The 17,491-nt window shown below is 36.4% G+C and overlaps 1 protein-coding gene and 1 pseudogene across 5 annotated transcripts in view; one reads left to right on the forward strand and one right to left on the reverse strand.

Moving 5' to 3' along the window:
- The window catches only part of DGKH (diacylglycerol kinase eta), a 202,477-nt gene that overhangs the window by 22,781 nt on the left and 162,205 nt on the right, over positions 1–17,491 (forward strand). The gene's annotated exons all lie outside the window — the stretch shown is intronic.
- On the reverse strand, positions 3,781–5,965 carry LOC129464204 (mitogen-activated protein kinase 6-like; annotated as a pseudogene).

A 17,491-nucleotide genomic window follows, 5' to 3' on the forward strand; every position in this document is an offset into this window, starting at 1 on the left:
TGAGGAGCTAGTGAAATCTTCCAGTCACAGGGAAAGAATTCTCACGCTTGTTCTGCCTTGGACAAGCCAGAAACCAGAACTGTTTGTAAACCTTTTTGTAGATTGAGTATCATCTAAGTAGACAGAGCTTTTTATCATAGATCTAGTTAAGATTCCACAGTGGCAAGGGAAGAATGTTGAAGGAAATTCAACCTTCCCTTGGTAATAAACACTTCTACCTTATCATCATTCATGGATGTCACAACAATTCTAAATTATTACCGTTTGAGTATTTGTGGTCTTACTCTTTCTCCTCTTAAAGAGGCAGCACCCTAGCCTGTTGGATCAACTCCTTCATTGTCTTTTGCTATGGAACAAGAGAGTCGATATAATGAAGGGAGAGGAGAGAATCACTTTATGGCATTGCCTTAAGGCCCCAGGGTGTGTGGAGTAATTGAGGGTCTGGAGTGAACAGGTGAGTCACAGGAACTTTACTTTCCTGTACAATGGTGGACTGGGAGTAGTTGAAGGGAGAGGCGAATATGAGCATATGTGAGATATTCTCTAGGAAATATTTGGGTGAGGAAGGAGGCCGGGGTCCCATCTGAGTAAGTAAGGGAAATAGCCAGTAGTAAAATGTGGATTATTGTCATCATTGTAACCCCATATTTTTCTGTAGGCTGATAAGGCTTGGGGAGCTTGATGTACTCTTTAATTAGCCACAAGCAATGTGATCATATGATATATAAAACATTAAAATTATTATTATTTTTTGAGACAGAGTCTCCTTCTGTGATCCAGGCTGGAGTGCGGTGGTGTGATCTTGGCTCACTGCAACCTCTGCCTCCCGGGTTCAAGCAATTCTCCTGCCTCAGCCTCCTCAGTAGCTGGGATTATAGGCATGCACCACAATGCCTGACTAATTTTCTTGTATTTTTATTGGAGACGGGGTTTCATCATGTTGGCCAGGCTGGTCTCAAGTGATCCGCCCACCTCGGCCTCCCAAAGTGCTGGGATTACAGGTGTGAGCTACCATACTCGGCCGAAAACAATAAAACTGTGAAGCAGTTCTACACCATGTTCATAGCAGCGTTATTTATAGGAGCCAAAAAGTGGAAGCAACCCAAATGTTCACTGATGGATGAATGGATAAACAAAATGTGGCACACACATATAATAATGGGACATTATTCAGCCTTGAACTGGAGGGAAATTCTGACAGGTCACTGTGAGATGAAAGGTCACATTTTCAGGTGTCAGGCAATCTTTACTGCAATTTGTTGACATTATTGAACACAGCACCACATTTAGCATATTTTCACATAACAAAAAACACTACGTGTATGTGCTTAACATTTTATAGGGTCGATCTTCCTTATTCGTGGTTTCAGTATTTGCTAATTTGCCTACTCACTAACGTTTATTTGTGACTCCAAAATCAATACTTGTATGTAATTTTTCACATGTGAAAAATTGGAGTTGCCCAGTGTGCACATTCGCAGCTAAGGTTGAACCTGGCTGTGCTCTGTCTTCTTGTTTTAGCTCTCATGCAATAAACAAGCACCCTTTCATGACATGGTTTTGCATTTTTGTACTTTTTGTTGATGATCTCACCGTTTACAGTGGCCCCGTGTGCGGAAGTGCTGTCTGGTTTTCCTAAAAGTAAAATGTTATGATATGCATTATTGAAAAAATATGTGTATTAGACAGGCTTCCTTCAGGCATGAGCTATAGTGCTGTTGGCCCTGAGTTCAGTGTTAATGAATCAAGTTTACTTACATTTTGTTTAAAGAATGTATGTATATGTTTTATTAAGAATATAACATATAACATGTGATGTTATATGTGTCATGTATATTCTGTTAATATATATGTATATATACATATTCTTTAAACAGAAGCACACATAAAATGAAATTATATGTTGATTAATTGACAAAGATGTTGTGACCAGAGGTTTGCAGGAACCTAAACCTAGTATTTTCCCATAGGGTCAGTTGTTCAATATCTGTTAATCTGGAGTTGTAGTGACTTTATTGAACATAACTACTGCAAATAATGAGAATCAAATGTGTGTTAAACTATTTTAAGGGAAAAATAGTATTAATTTTTGTGCTTTTCAAGGAAAACCAATATTTGAGTTGAAATCCATCAGTTTAGAACCTATCAAATGAGAATAGTATATCAAATCAGAACAGTATACCCAAAAATCTCTTCTGTAAAAATAGATACTAGTTTGTGCTTTAATTTTCAACACACTTAAAAAAGAATTTTGAAGATAGAACACAGAATTACTCATTTCATTTAAGAAGACCATTTTTCTCTCCTCACCAAGCACATATCTGGCTATCTGGCTTTGAGATAATTTGTTCATGTCATAGAAAAATATCTTTTATTCTAGAAAGATCATAAAGGCTTGAAATGACAAATAGATACCATTGTGTGTGCTAACGCCAACATTTTATATTATCTCTTAATCTTTAGTTTTAATTATTAATTATTGCCACAACTGATCTAGCAATTAATAGTACATTTCTTGCTTTTATAGTTGATTTAATTAATTAATTTTTTTTTTTGCTGGCCATGTTTTATTTGTCCTTTTACTTCAAACAGGATAACCAAAGATATAGACAATATTCAATAAAATAAAATAGATGAAACAAATTCTAAGAGACTGTGACGCCACATGCTACATTTAACCTAATTTTATTCATGCTTGCCTTGGGATGGGGAATAGATCATTCAGTAAAAACAAAATGTCTTATCATGTACAACTTTGAAACTATAATAATGATGTACCTTAATTACTTCCATGCACACAATTCTAACATTCATTTTTTAAAAAAATAAGCCCAATTAAGACTTCTAGAGCATTTTATAATAAAATAATATTTATAATAAATATTAAAAATAATAAATTTTTAATAATTCCTAATTAATTTTTCTTTGTAGCTAGATCAAGCACCTCCAAAATACAAATTCCTATACACAGTGAGCACGTTACTTAAAATGAGTATGTGGACAGCCTTAGGATAAACTGACATAGATTCAGCTAGGTAGGCAACAAACCATAGTGCCAAATGGAAAAAGTGTATTTGCAAATAAATTTTAAAAACTAAGTTAATTTTTATAATTAAATACAGAAAATATACTGATTTGCTAAAATAAATAAGATGTGATGTATTAACACTTCACTATAAAGAATGAATACCAGAACATTTATAAACATTGAATGAGTCTTATTAAGAATAGTTTACTACAATACACGCTGGCTAAATAGAAGTGCGTTTTGTGAAGCACTATGGGTGATATATGTTTTGCCACATATTTTTGTTACTTTGAGGTAGATAACACACATATACCAATTCAGCATTCATTTTCAGTTGCTTCTGGTATCATGTGTTTTACGAAATGTGTATGGTATGAAAAACTTGAAACTACTCATGAATGAAAAATGTCTTAGGATAAAAATAGATATTTTCATGCAATTATGTACAGTCTCACTGTAAATTTCAAGGCAAAATTTGTTTCCTGTAAGACAGATCGTTGTTCTATGAGAGGATGTTCTTTACGTGTCTTAGTGCATTTCTTTTGTCTCCTCCTGCATTGCATTGTTTTGCTGTATTCATTATTTTTGTGTGCAAATGACATGTCAGTTAAAATGAAAACTATCTCACATGTAGAAAAAGAAAGTCTGGATTTAAAAACCAACTACTCATAAAATCCTTACTAAATGACACCATCTGATTCAAGTAAAAAATGACTTAAACTCTAGTAATAAAATACAAAGATAAATGTCTGCTGAGTGTTTTAGTTCAGATGTTCAGAATGCTGCTGTATGTTCGATGAGGAATTTGAGGGGAAGATTTCATAGCAGAAGCTGTTAATGTGGCCTGTATTGACTTAAGTGGTGACCCAACTGGACTGTGAAACTGCGGGATGCCTGTGGGCTCGAGCTGCTTGTTAAAGAGGAACTCCCCACTGTTGTTCAGAAATCCTTCCTCATTTCTCTCTCCCCAAGTTTCCTATCCTCTGCTGGCTCAGTTTCTAGCATTTCAGGATCTTCTTTCCTGCTGAAGAACTTGTCTAAGTAACTAGTGTGTTTTCCTTCTTAACTTGTTCATGCTTTCTTACTTCACAAAACTGATTTATGAGAAAACAGTTCTCCCCATCACCCACAAACTGGCTGTCCCAAGAAGATGGGTACAAAGTTTCTAATTGAGCCAGATTTGCCATTCCTTTTTCCTGTTTTTCTTGGCTTACTGACTTTGATATCAAACTTTTCAATTGTAGTTGGGACACTGAGCTATTCAAGTCATTTAATTTATCAACAACATCAGTAGGCTCATGTTGGAAGCTAAATTGAATAGTTCCTGCAATAAAGGAATGAAAATGAAATCCCTGATTCTTTTCTCTTTCTTTTCCAGCCAGTTGCTGTGATGCTTCCTCTAGCACTATCTGGGCTTTAACCAATCCATTCCTTTCACATTTTGATTTGCTTTTCTTATCAGATTTTTCTTTGCTTTGTTCCTTCCAATTGGAAAGATCTGTAATAAGCTTGGGTTCATAGTAACGGTTAACTTCACTCTCTCTCCAAACTAAGTTATCTAAATATGATCATGACCTTGTTTTGTAATTACAAGTATGGCTACACTCCAGATCACAATATTTGTTTTCATGATGATCTGGTTACTGCCAACAAGGCTCAGCAGAGTAATTGGTATCAAAAGCAGGATCCCCCAGATGCATTTCCCGATCTCCATCCAAATATTTTCGGGGATCAACTTGTACTTCTTCATCAGTGACATCAGGCAGAGCTCTTGGATCAAGCTGAACTTCATCAATATCAAAGTTGTTATGTATAGGCCAATCATGCTCTGAAAACTGACAATCACGGTACCTTTCCCAGTTATAAATGTGACTGTGAGTTTCATCCATAAGCAAAATATTATGAGCTTCATCTTCAATATGAAAAGGATGGCTTGAAATTGGCTTATCCATTGGAAAAGAATATATGCTCATGTAAGGATGGGAGAGCGCTTCTTCTGCTATTAACTGATCCATGGGGCTAAATGTCAAAATTTGTTCCAGGAAATTCAGTGCTTCTCGACTAATTCCTGGAAGTAGCTGAGTTAAAGGTTTGTGTGGCTCAGTCATGTGATTTCTAATGTAAACTGGAATTACGCTGAGAAGCTCCTGATGATCTTCCTCATGTGCAACAGGAATAGATTCTAAAGTCAGCTGCATCTGTTCAAGTTCATGTGCACCTGCAAAAAGGGTTTTACAAAACAGTCAGCATTTCAGCAGAGATGCAGCCGGCAGCCCACATGTCAATGGCTTTAGTATAATTATTAGGATAAAGTAAAAGACATGGAGATCTGTACCATTTAGTAACCAATCCTTCAAAAGATGATTCTTATGGGAATAATGAGGGTCCATGATCCGTGCAAGACCAAAGTCACCTATCTTCAGCACCAAGTCTTCAGTATTAATGAAAAGATTAGCTGGTTTGAGATCTCTGTGCAGTACATTTGCAGAGTGAATGTACTTGAGCCCCCATAGCAGCTGATACATGAAAAGCCTGGCATGCTCTTCCAGTAAAGGGCCCTGCTCCAGCACTTTAGACAAGTCTGTCTTGATGTACTCCTGAACAATGTAAACACTGTTTAGTTCTGTAAGAGAGCCCACATCATCTGTTAATTGGTTCCCACTGGGACCAGGAATTTCAAACACTTTCACAATGTTATCATGGTCAAGTCTTCTAATAATTTTGATTTCACATACAGCATGTTTGACACTCTGGGGATTGGTAAGGACAATTTTCTTGATGGCTACTCTTTTGTCACAATCATTGTCTACAGCAGAAAAAAACAAGTAATTGCCTCCACAACCCAGTGGTTTTAAGTCCGTATACCTAGAATCCAGATCAAAACCATGAATGTTCATGAGACTTTCAAATTTCTCTGCCACTTTGAAACCCTTACGATTGCCTTTTCCTTTGGAATTGTTGAACTTGTGTAAACAAGGAAGAAAACTGGCATCAAAAGGAAAGATCTTTCAAAAAGGGAGAAGAAAAATAATTATGCTTCCACATCAAGATGGTTTCTTGATGTTCATTGCTTGTGCCAAACAGGCCTGTTGATTTCCCCATAGATTTAAAGCTCAAAAAGCTCTACTTATGCTGATAATTTAAAAGATTGCAGTACTCATAGTTCAAGAAAGGGGCAGCAACTCTGCAGACATTTAATGAAAACACTCAAGAAACTCAAACTGAAATGACATACTATGCACTCAGATTACTGTGCTAAGCGATTTAACATTTAACAAAAATGTGAATAAATATGCACACAACAGGCTTCTATGAACATTCTCCTCACAGTGCAGATACATTCAGTGTTGGACTGGTCCTGAGCAGCATCATTCTAAGGTGCTGGTAAGCACTATTAGCGTTTTGCTTCTTTTCTTCCTTTGTTGCTATATATTTCAACAGGAAGCCCTGGCGGCTGTTGGGTAACAGAAGATGTCCTTTGTTAATGATCAGGTGGCTCCAGCTCACCACAATTAAAATCAAAGCTACTGTCCATCTTACTGTGTGTGATACAACGGGACTTCTCTGACTCATCAAGAGAGTGCAGGCCCCGCGGACAGACCCCAGTGTCAGCTCAGGTCTCCGGCTGTGCTGGCGGCAGTGGTGGCTCTGAGGCCCTTGCTTTGCCGCAGTCACCGCCATGTAACACCGACCCGTGAGAGAGGGCCGTGTTGGTTTAATTTAAAAGGAACAACCCTGAGACTAGAGACATTCTTAGAGACAGAGGGATGTGGTTTACTTTTATCAGTACATTTTATTTCCTTTTCCCTACCGTAATGACCCCTGGCATCACTACTCAGTGTTTATGTAATAGATTCCCAAGATGGTCTTTAAAAATAGGAGCTGTGTTTTGCTCCTATGAGTTCATATTGCTTAATGTTTGAATTAGAAAAAACTTTTGTTAGGAGGTCACTTTCTTATTAAGTTTATATTTGAACAGTTAGTAAGCAGGCATATTGAAATGCTGTATGACACAACTACTCTTATCTTTGAGGCAATGCAGTGTTGTGGTTAAGATCATGGACTTTGTGTTTTGAGAAAGGCCTGGTTTTAAATCCCAGTTGTCCTATTTACCCTCTAAGTGACTTCAGGTAAGTTACTTAATCTCTGTAACCCAGCCTTATCTCTGAAATCTGGACAATAAATGTACCTACCTCATAGAGTTGTTGTGATGATTTGCATGAGATAATTTGAGTATTTAGAACTGTGGCTGGAACACAATTGGTTCTTGAAAGAGATAAATTATTGTACTGATGTTAAAAGAATATAGATGATGTTCCACAGTAAGTAAATAAAATCAGCATCTAAAACAAAGTTGAATTGTGATGATCAAGAAAAAAATGTTTACCTTGCAAAGAAATACAGATCTGCCCATTGTCATGAGACAGTGGCTTCCCATTAGCTCTGTTTTAGATCATTTCTAAATTTACTAGACTGTGAAATCTCATTATGAAAGCCTAGACAGGGTGATGTATGTGGAGCTCTGTTTATAATTAACACCTTATAGAATGTAATGTTTTTAACCAATGAGTTTTTAAACAAAAGAAAAAGGGATTTTCAACTAATAAAAGTCCCTCCCTCACCTCAGAGGTCACCTTCTCAGTGCTACCTGCCCTGGTGATGCTATCCAGCATTGCAGTCCCCACCCCCAACCTGGCATGCCCCAACTTCCTTTACTTCTTAACTTCTCCCCTTAGCACTGATCACCACCGAATACACTAGATAGTACCATTTTCTCTAAATCCATCTTGTAATATTAGAATATAAACTCCATGGGGGCAGGGATATTTGTCTTTTTTTTTTCCCTGCCCTGTCTCCTGTGCCCAGAACACTGCCTGTTACGTAGTCATTGCTTAAACGATATTTGTTGAACGAAAAAGGGAATGGTTCTAGTTTTGAGAAATTCTTTTATATATTTTAGCTGTTATAATGTTCATCCTTCTCTTTGCTATCTATTTGGTAAGAGGAATGAAATTTTAGAGCAGTGTCCTGCGCGATATACCCTCAAGATTTTAGAGCAGGGTATGCAGTGTATTAATTCTTTGTTTTCTTTGCCATTTATTAAAATAGTGTGTATTTTGTGCAGGAGATCAACAATTAGTAGAATGCAGTCCTTTCTTATAGTGGGGGAGACAGCTATATGTACAGATATACAGATGGTCTTTTACTTTTGATGGTTTGACTTAAGATTTTTCAAATCTACGGTGGCAAAAGCAATACATCTTTAGTGGAAATCATACTTCGAATGCCCATGCAACTATTCTGTTTTTCACTTTCAGTACAGTACTCGATAAATTATATGAGATATCCAAAACTGTATTATAAAATAGGCTTTGTGTTAGATGATTTTGTCCAACTGTAGATAAAATGTGAGTGTTCTGAGCACACGTAAAGTAGGCTAAGCTAAGCCATGATATTTGGCAGGTTAGGTGTTTAAATGCATTTTCAGCTTATGATGTTTTTAGCTTTCTATGGGTTTAAGAGGATGTAATGCCATTGTAAGTTGAGGAGCATCTGTATATGGTATACAGCCATGCATGCAAGTATATATGGTAATGGATACATGCTGTCACAGAAACAAACATAGTGGGCACTCTTGAGCAGATATAGAAGGCTTCCAGAGAAGGTCACATTGAGCTGAGTCTTGAAGTGTGGTTAATGACAGTCGTGCACCAGGAAAAGGATAGCATTCTAGCAGGACTGAACTGCACGATGGCTTTGGTGTTTCCTCCTAGTACTCTGCTATGAAGCGTCCACTGAATTCATGGAACTTAGTTCTCATAGAAATTATCATGATATTTTTGTTAGACTGTCTACAACAGGAAAGATGAATTAGAAAATTTACTGAGTTCTGTTTATACTTTTATTATGATCAAATAAGTGTTTTTGAATTAAATATATATAAAATTAGAGTCATTATTGTCTTAAGGCACATAGTAGAAAACTCAGTAATAGTTGAAGGGACCTGATTTGTTTGCATTGCTGTGTTTTGGACATAGAGAATTATTGTCCAATGTGTTTAGTTTTAAAGAATAATTTGGCTTAGGTATTGTTATTCTTCAGAATATGATTTTTGCCATTTTTAAACTCTATTATTCTTACAGCTTCATGTTTTCTGTTAGGTCTTCACATCATTTATCAAAATTTCCATCCTGAGGATGATAAAAGTTCAGGTATCTCATTCCAAATTGGTTGTGAAAATCACCTAAATTTCATCTTCCTGTTTTCCTTCAAATAAATTAAAGGAAATATTTGCAAACTTTTTATTTATCAGTGACACAGTAGAATAACTATTAAGATATGATTTGAAAGAATCCACATGGAAGGGCAAGAAAGACACCCTTGCCCTACCTTGGCATACAGGCTATAAGGTACCTGTTTATTTCCTAACCCAGATGATGTATCAAAACAGGCCACTATCTGTATTGTATCTATCCATCCATCCATCCATCCATCTATCCATCCATCCATGCATCCACTCATCCCCTAACAACTTGAATATAGATCCTATTTATGTGCTGGACTTACAAAGACTAATGAAACATGTCTACATTTTAGCTGTTTACTATCCAGTGTGGTTATCTAATGTTGAAGAAAAGCTAGAGACATGCTTCTAATAAATGCATAATTTAATTTAGCAAAACAGTTTTTGGAAAAATAGAATTGGAATTTGAAAGTGTGTGCCACTTATGAAATAAGGGTTATGTGGGGCTTTGTTTCACATGGAGCATGAGAGTGGCAATGTGTAGTAATGGAGATTAAGTTAGTACAGCAAACAGGCCCTTATGCCTTTTATGCTTACTAATTGTTTGATAATAAAGGAGTTATGCAACATATTAAAACCTCAGTTTCCTAATTTTAAAATTGAGATACATTCATGTGGTTGGATTATTATACAGATTAAACAAGATAACTACAAGTGAGCTTTGATTTACTTCTTGTTTTTTCATACTTTTTCCTGTGTTAGTCGTGTTTCTGCAGTTTGTTAAATTCATGTGTAAATTTTCTAGTGGTGTTTGAAGGTGTAATAATCCTTCCAATTTGTTAATACATTTAGAATAGTGCTTTGGGGCTAGAAGATTGGTGGTGACCATGCTGTCTGTCACATTGTTTCTCACTGTTCTAAAGTGAAAGAACTTTATAATGAAAATATTTATTTCATCGTGAAAGTGTGTCTCTTGGGACCGAGGACATCAATGAATATGAGATCTAAGTGTAAAAGTGCACTAAGGACTTGGCTCAACTTCCACTATCATTATTTTTGCACCATTGTTAATCTGTATATAAAATAACTTTTTCTTCCCTTAAATCTTTCAGAAGCCCCTTTGAAACTTAGCCCTTAACAGATTTGTCAACTCATGCCTGTTGCTGCTGCTAGCTTATTTAGTCTACTGAAAGGTTATTTATTAATGTCTACAGGTTGCTGGAGCCACTAACTGAAACTTAAGAAAGGTGCAAGTGGGGACTCTTTTAAGCCTCACGCCATGATGGATGTTCATCCAGTCATCATGGTTACCATGGCAAGCACTGGCTGCTACCTGTTTCAGCAGCTTCCTCCTACTCTTTCCTATTTTCAGACTGCTATCTACATTTTACAAGCTCATTGTCACCTTGTTTCTGGCAGTGTTACTTAATTCCATCCTTGATTTCTATGCTTCTAATTGAACTTTCCTATTTTTATTTTTAAAGGCACCAAATCTCCAGAACAGTCTTAAACAATATTATAATACCATAAGCTTTAAGTATCATACAATAATAGCCTTTTCCTTTTTAATATAGCCCACTTTCAATGTGATTCTACTTTCCATTTGGGATTGTTGCGTGTAATCCTCTTATAGCCTTTTTCTGGAAATTCCAGATGGTGTTTGTAAATATTGTGCAAGTGTATTTTGTAAATAAATTCCTCAAAATTTAGTCTATGATTTTTTAAAAAAACCCAAGTCTGTAGACACCAAGACACCAACTTAAGTTTTTAAAAATTACTTAACAAGTAAAATCATTTCTCATGTTGTTTGCAGCCTGTGTAACAGACTGCTGTGTTTGTTGCATAGGAGACAGCTCAATTCTTTATTGGCATAAAGAATAAAAGAATTATTATATATAGAGAAATTCCATGTATGCTATATTTGTATGTGCAGCTGATCTAAAGTAGTGATTCATTTTCTATTACCTGTCATATTCTTGTCATGCAAACTTTCTGTACTGGCCTTTTGGATAATAGCCAATTGAAGAGAGAAAAGAAAACCAACCCCCAACATAGAGCTGGAGGGAGAAAGATATGGTATTTATATCAGGAGAGTGTTGTCTAAGAAAACATCGTAACCCTCTTTTTTATTGCCCATTTTCCAGAAATCTTACTGCTATTCAAGTTCAGGTTAACCACTTTTTGTCTGCAGCTGGGTCTATATTTCTTGTGACCATAATGTTTTAACATATAATGTTGGGAATGTAATTATTTTATCACAAATAATTTATGGCTCTTTTCCAAGAATATGTAAGCAACAGAATATTGGTTTAAAAAAAGTACTGTTTAGATTTTTTTTTTCTACAGATGTGACAGTGTAATTCATCCAAGGGAAGCTGCTTGAATCTGCTAATTAAAATGACTTGTTATAGCTCCAATTTCTGTAGGATGAGAAAGAAGTTATAAGTTATTGGAAGTTATGGTTTCTTATTTCTTAAACATGCTGTAAAATGTGTCTGTGTGTAATTTTTTTCTTTTGGTAGTTCATAGTTGAGATTTTTATCCTGTTAAATGAAAGCCCTCAAAGATTTTCTTCATCACCTTTTATAGAATATAGAATTATGCATCACTTTCTCTTCATAATGTTTACTTACTTTCTTTTGGCAGTTTGGTTTAGATATTCTTCTTGGTACTTTCAAATTGCTCATATTTGTAATGATTCTTCCACTAGACCATTAATAAATTCTGTAACGTAGCCCCTGAGAGACTGGAGAGTGTGTAGAAAGACTAAAAGCTGCTTTATTATTCTGCCCATATTATGAATTTAACAACATTTGTAAAAATAACAGTATGTTTTCCTGATGTGGTTTAGATCTCCACTTTATTAATACTTAAAATACTTAATATATTAATACTTAAAATACTTAAACATGAGTTGCAAACTTCAGAGCAGAAAAACATCATTAGAGAAAGTCTGGTATCAGAACTTTGGAAAGCTTCATGAAGCTTTACTATTGATTATTATTGGTGACCCTACCTTAATGTTTCAATAGCAAGAAAGAATAAAGTCATTTACCCAAGAAATAAAAAAAGGATCAATAGTATGTTCATACAAGGAATGACAAATACAGTTTTCTGAATATTATCCATCTGAAGCAGAATGGAAATTGGAAAATAACTTTTACTATCCTTGGCCCTGGCCTTGAACTTTTATCTGGTTAATGGAAAAGTTAGAGTGATTTAGGTCAGCCTATTTAGAAACATCTTAGACTGGTTTGTCTTTGGTTGAAGGCATTCATATTCTCTTCTGTCTAAAGAAAATAAAAGAGACAGCTGACCATCCAGATTTAAAGGCTGTCTACTTCCATTTCAACCAAATAGAATTAGGATAAAAATATCCAGCTATAATGTGAGCTGCAAGGGTAGTTTGGGGTTATTTCATCAGCAATCTAAGTGATTTTTCTGATTCCAGCCCTGCTTCCCCCTAGTTCTTTCTCTACAGTTGAAATGATCTGTTTATTTCTTTAACTGAGAAATATTTTGGGGAAAATGAATGGAAAAGTAAAAAGAAGATAATAGTCTTTCCCAGTCCCACCATCCAGAATTAAATAGCATGAACATCTTGTTATATAGTTGCTCCTATTCTTTTTTTTATTTTCTGGAACTAAAATTACTCTGTTCTTTTTGCAAATATAAATATGATACATGCAATTGTGAAGAATCAAAAGAAGTGTAGTAAGTACTGCATCAGTGAGCTTTCAATGTTGGAAGCAAAATATTTTAGGCGTTTTAAGCAGAAAGGGGTTTAATTCAGGGAATTGCGTTCTTAAAAAATTCCTGAGAGGTCGGGATGTGTGAAAATCAGAGGTTGCCACTGGACTGTAAGTGTTAAGTTGCCATCTAGAGGTCAGGAGGCTGCTTCTATTACTGGTAGCACTGCTGCCACTGCCATAGCTGTCTCATACCTACAGAGCTGGTGACTAGATGCCGGAATATGGATTCTGGTCACTGCAAACACATACTTCTGTTGGACCTTGTTTTCTGGCTACCTGTTAACAGCTAAAAGATGGCCTTTACTTCACTTTCACCTTCCAAATCTAGTGCATCTGATTGGCAGAACTCAAATCACATCCAGAACCTGTGAGAGTCTGGGAAATGGAGTTTTTAGCTTTCCTGCCCATGTGCTCTGAGGGATTGGGCGGGGGACACAGGGGGATGCACATGGATGCCAGATGCCAACAGATAATACCAAACTGAAGCATAAAACTGAAAACTCTAAAAAAAACCTTGAAATTCCACTTGCCGGAAATAACTGTAATTAACATTAGGGGTACTTCATTCCAGACATACTTTCTATGCATATAGACAGATAGACAAAAATACTTTAAGAAATAGGTTCATACAATAGATATTTTAAAAGTAATTCATTTTACTTTAACATCCTGACAGAATGATTGAATTTCAAATATATTACTTTCTTCTCTTAAAGAGGTATATTCTTTTTTTTTTTTTTTTTTTTAAGATGGAGTCTGTCTCTGTTGCCCAGAGTGCAGTGGCATGATCTTGGCTCACTGCAACCTCCGCCTTCCGGGTTCAAGCGATTCTCCTGCCTCAGCCTCCCGAGTAGCTGGGATTTACAGGCACCCACCATCACGCCCAGCTAATTTTTTATATATTTTTTAGTAGAGACGGGGTTTTGCCATGTTGCCCAGGCTGGTCTTGAACTACTGATCTCAGGTGATCCACCTGCCTTGGCCTCCCAAAGTGCTGGGATTACAGGCGTGAGCCACCACGCCCGGCCCAAGAGGCATATTCTTTAAAAATATATGTACAAAGTTATGGGGTATATGTACAAAGTTATCTGTATATTTTTAAAAAATATATACAAAGTTATGGGTATATATACAAAGTTATGGGGTATATGTGCAATTTCATTACATGCATAGATTGCATAGTGATAAACTCAGGGCTTTTAGGGTGTCCATCACCCAGATAATGTACAGTGTACCCACTAACCAATTTCTTATCATCCATTCCCCTCCTACCCTCTCGCCTTCCAAGCCTCCGTTGTCTCATTTCACTGAAAGAGGAATGTTCTTAAAGAACCCTGTAGGTTTAAGAAAAGAGTAAAAAAATGATTTCAGTTGCTTTGGTCAGTGGGTTTTTTTGCTCTTCACCCCCATTCCAGTTTAGGTGTCCTCCCTTGACCTCCTAGGAAAGATGAACTATTCTTGGCCGGGCGCTGTGGCTCACGCCTGTAATCTCAGCACTTTGGGACGCCGAGGTGGGCAGATCATGAGGTCAGGAGATCAAGACCATCCTGGCTAACACAGTGAAATCCCGTCTCTACTAAAAATATAAAAAATTAGCCGGGCGAGGTGGCGGGCGCCTGTAGTCCCAGCTACTCAAGAGGCTGAGGCAGGAGAATGGCGTGAACCCCGGGGGCGGAGCCTGCAGTGAGCCGAGATCGCGCCTCTGCACTCCAGCCTGGGCGACAGCGAGACTCCGTCTCAAAAAAAAAAGAAAGAAAGAAAGATGAACTATTCTCACTCACGGAGTTAATCCCTGTCCCCTCCCACCACCTCCTAACTTTGTATGATCATGTAGACCTTTTGTTTTGTAACCATAATGCTAACTTTAAAAATTATTTTTATTTGAATGCATTCAGCACTCACCATAAGTCATTTTACCACAGTTTGTGCACTTCTGAGTTCTTTATTTTTGACTCTGTTCTTAATTACTTGTATTTCATTGTTAAGTAGTACTTCCAAGAATGATGCATGGGTGTTTTTTGAGTACTTTGAGGTTTGAAAATGTCTGCTTGTTGTTTTTAATACACGAATAACTTGGCTAAATATGATACTCTTTGGTCCCATTTTCCTTCCACTTTCTTTTGACTTTTTTATCGTGGAAAAACCTGAGGTCAGCCTGATTTTCTCATATTGCTTTTTCTATCAGGATACCTGAAAAATTCTTTCTTTATCCTTGAAGTTCAGTAATTTCATATCTTCGTTTTCACTATACCCAAATACAAAATTAAATTGCTACTTAACATGGTAATTTAGATTTCTTCCTCATCTGTTGGTGCCCTTTTTATTGTATGCTTTTTGATGTGGTGCATTCTACAGAATAGTTAATGTTTATCAGATCAAATGTAAGAGTGTTAGAGAAGGCATTTAACTGCACAGTTCCAGATTCACTCTATACTTTATGAGGTGCTGAGTTTTGTACCATATAGGTGGATGAGGACTTGTGGTTATGAGATGGATTTCTGCCCCCTGGGATAGAAGTTCCTTCCCAGCTCTGGTATGCCTTAATGAGTATTATGACTTCCAGTATAAGCTCATACCTAGGCAGTATTCTAGTGAAATTTTTTGAGTGGTCATTATGTTTGGTGTAATGAAATGAATGAACTGTTTCCATTTCTTGATCATAATCTCTTGAAAACTAACTTCTGAATTCATTTTACAGAAATCTTCCTCTAAGAGTTTTAGATTTGGAAAAGGCTACTAAATATAACAATTATAAATGAAGGAAAAATCAAGTCTACAATATTATATTAGATTATAACAAATAATCTTTGTGACTATTTATTTTCCTGTCCTACTTTTTTTTTTCTTGAAATCTGTAAGCTCCAGGTTTCTAGGCATTTTCTGATAAGTATAACAATTTTAACTGTTATTTAAGTTTTCCCCGGAAGATTTTTATCTCATTATTTATCTGAGTTTTATATATTACAGCTTTTTATAAGATTTTATTTGAAAAAAGAGGCTTTATTGAATTTAATAGTTTAGAACTATGAATCTAAGTTCATATCACTTTACAGACGAGGAAACTAAGAATCAGAGAAGTAAGTGACCTATCCCAGCCCAGCCAGTAAGTCACAGAGCCTGACTCCTAATTTTTATGCTTCTTTAGCCAAACAATACTGGGAAATGAAAGTTTGGATTATTCTTTGTTCAAAATTTACCATGCTATATACATATTTTTTAATACTAGAGATACATTTTATTTTGAAATAATTACTATCATGGTTGCCAAATGAATTTTCCAATTTTATCATTCTTTATTTTCATTATTCTTTTCTCTATTTAGGTTGCCATGCTACTAAGAAAAATCTTTCTCTCCAATTTTTTTTTTCCTGGAGATGAATTTTCACTCTGTTGCCCAGGCTGGAGTGCAGCGGCACGATGTTGGCTCACTGCAACTTCTGCCTCCTGGGTTCAAGCGATTCTCCTACCTCAGCCTCCCAAGTAGCTGGGACTACAGGTGTGCACCACCACACCTGGCTAACTTTTGTGTTTTCAACAGAGACAGGGTTTCACCATATAGGCCAGGCTGGTCCTGAACTCCTGACCTCAAGTGGTCCACCTGCCTTGGCTTCCTAAAGTGCTGAGATTACAGGTGTGAGCTACTGCGCCTGGACTTTTTCTCCTGTTTTTAAAATTATCTTTGTATTCAGTTTGGACTTAAAGCTCCATGTTTTATTCAATGTATATAAGCCATTAGAATTATTATTTCTTTGGATACCTGAATTGTCTCAGATTATAACAGTAGGAGCCATCTCAGGCTATTTTCTCAATTCTTCTGATATGTCCCCAGCATTCTTAAGCACTTAATTTTCTGGCATAATGAGATATCCAGAGTTCATCTTGCTCTCTCTTTGCCCCAGCTTTGAAATCAGCTCTTTCTCCAAGGATTACTGCTTCCTTTCAGTGAAGAATAGTATTTTAGAAACCAAGATCTGAGCCTTAGGTATGCTCATTGGTATTGAGGTGTCACTGTTCCCAGGCCCTCTCAGTGGACAGAGTTACATCTTATTTATTTTTGTGTCAATTAATATGGAAAACAATGAGTTCACATAGGAACCTTTGATTCCAGTCCACCCCACAAAGTTCATTCACATTTTTTTCCTTATACAGTGAGAAACGTGGCTCTCATTATCCTCAATATATTTAACCTATCAGATCAATCCTCATTGCTATCCTCATTCCATGTAGGCTCTCACACCTCCTGGTGGGCTGCATATGTACTCTTCTTGCTCTGCTTGAACTCTGACACTGGCACTGGCCCATGAGGCCACTACCTCATTACCCTTCTGGGCATTTGACACCCCACACTTGTCTACCTTGCTCAGTCTCACCTAATGGCTTTTGGGTTGAGTTATTAAAGAAGGAAAAACATCTTGCATGTTTATTGATAGTAATAACAGCAAAAGTAAAGCTATTTTAAAAGAATAT

Source organism: Symphalangus syndactylus, chromosome 15, assembly GCF_028878055.3.
Source record: "Symphalangus syndactylus isolate Jambi chromosome 15, NHGRI_mSymSyn1-v2.1_pri, whole genome shotgun sequence".
Lineage (NCBI taxonomy): Eukaryota > Metazoa > Chordata > Mammalia > Primates > Hylobatidae > Symphalangus > Symphalangus syndactylus.